The sequence below is a fragment of the Suricata suricatta genome, chromosome 17 (genome assembly GCF_006229205.1).
Source record: "Suricata suricatta isolate VVHF042 chromosome 17, meerkat_22Aug2017_6uvM2_HiC, whole genome shotgun sequence".
NCBI classification, from domain to species: Eukaryota; Metazoa; Chordata; class Mammalia; order Carnivora; family Herpestidae; genus Suricata; species Suricata suricatta.
In genome coordinates this window covers 10,408,769-10,410,722 of record NC_043716.1, presented here as the reverse complement: position 1 = coordinate 10,410,722, position 1,954 = coordinate 10,408,769, and positions in this window count along the sequence as shown.

Genomic DNA, 1,954 nt, shown 5'->3' with positions numbered 1-1,954 from the left:
CCCTCCAGGACACCTCCTTGGGTCAGATGCCTCTTCTGGGCTCCCACGGCCCCTGTGCGTCTCCCATCATGGCACAAGGTGATCATGGTCTTCACTCAGCTCTGTCCCCTACCACCTGCAATTGTGAGCTGGGGGCGTGGTGGGGAGGCCGGAGTGCTTACTGCCTTATGACTAAGTCCCCTTTCAAAAAATGGAGACTGAGGAGGGCAGGGACTTGCCCACGGTGACAGAGGGGAGAAGAGCTCAGATAGCAATTAGGAAGAACTCTGAACTTCCTGTCTGCCTGGAGCTTTCTAAGGGTGTTAAAAGTCCTAATTCAACCCATCTTCAACAACAACCCTTTGAGGTAGGTACTAATAGCCTCCACATATTCACAGGTGAGGAAAGTGAACACAGAGAGCTTAAGTAACTTGCTCCAGGCCACACAGCTTGTAAGCGATGAGGATGTCTGGGTGTAAATTGACAACACTTCCCTTTATGAGGCTCTCATTTTGCAGAGGAGGCATTTGGAGCTCAGGGCTTGTCACTCAGCCAGGGCATGGCAGGGCTGGGACCAGAACCCAGGCCTCTGAGTTGCCTGAGCTGCCTGTGTTGGGTGTGGGACAGGCAGTGGCCGGAGGGATCTGACCCTTCTGTCCAGCCAGCTCTGCCCACAGCTCAGATCAGAGCTCTCCTCTTGCCTTTGCCCATCTATCTTAGCTTTCTCAACAGTAAAGTGGGTGATACTGCTTCCTGTCTCACCCAGAAGTTGAGAGCATGAAGTCGTTTGAAACTAGGAAAGGCTTGGGAATAGTGCCTGCCACACAGTAGGTGCTCCTAAGATTTGTTGTTCTCATCACCTCACGCTCCTCCACCAGCTCCTCTTCCAGATGCAGCCCCAAGGGTGAGGGCAGGGGTGGGGGGTGGGGGGAGGAAAGCTGGGGGTGGGTAAGACAGCCAGGCCCCTGTTGCCTGGCAGCTTCCTCAGGGTCAGAGGTCAGGCCTGTCTCCCTAGACCCAGCTTCTGGGGTTGGAGCCGGTCCACCTGCCCCACCTAGGCTTCTGGGAGCTCCGTTCTGCCCTGCCCTGAGCCCAGGCAGCCTATGATCCTCAGCCTTGAAAGGAAAGGTTCAGCCTTGGGGCCATCGTCCAGATGAGAAAAGGCTGCCTGGAAGGTGGGTGGGGACAGGCTGATTGTCCCTCTGAGAGTGGAGGCGGGGGTGCAGCTTTGTTTATACACTGTTCCCTGTGCAGGGGAGGCCCTTCCCCCATCTTGGAACAGCTCAAATCCAACCTCAGGATCGTCCCAAATGTCACTTCCTGAGGAAGGGTCTCTTACTTACGTGCCCCTATCTTTAGCCGATGGCCCTCCTAAGGATGCCATGCTACCACACGTAGCCTTGTATGTTGGATCCTGAAGGATGTGTAGGAGTTCCCCAGGGGCTAGGCACTGAGGGCATTCCTGACTGACCACCCAGCCAGGGTAAAAGCATGGCTTGAGAAGTATTCTGGCCCACTGGGGAACAAAGCGGCGTCCTGCAAGACTGTAAATAAAACTTGGGAGTCACTAGACCATAGCATAGATGGGGAAACTGAGGATGAGGGGTCAGGGAGTTGCCCCAGTTAGAACTCTCCTGGCTTTTGGGACAGGTCTGCCTCATTACATGAGTAAGCACGTCGCTCCTCGTAGGAGGAAGGAAAACGCCTCCTCCAACTTCGGGAACACCCGCCGGCCCCCTCCAAAGCTCATACCCAGCCGCCCACGCAGGAGGCCTGGTTCACGGACTACAAGTCCCGGCAGGCCCCACGCCGCAGCGCATGCTCGGCGAGAGTACCTTTGCGAGCCCGGCCGAACCCGGGGGCCCAGTCTTCCCCCATTGTCTGGCCGGCAGGGGCGGGGCGGACGACGCACGGGCACATCTATTGGTCGGGCAGCACATCGGTTGCGCTCTGCGCCCGCCTCCGTGCGGGCCCC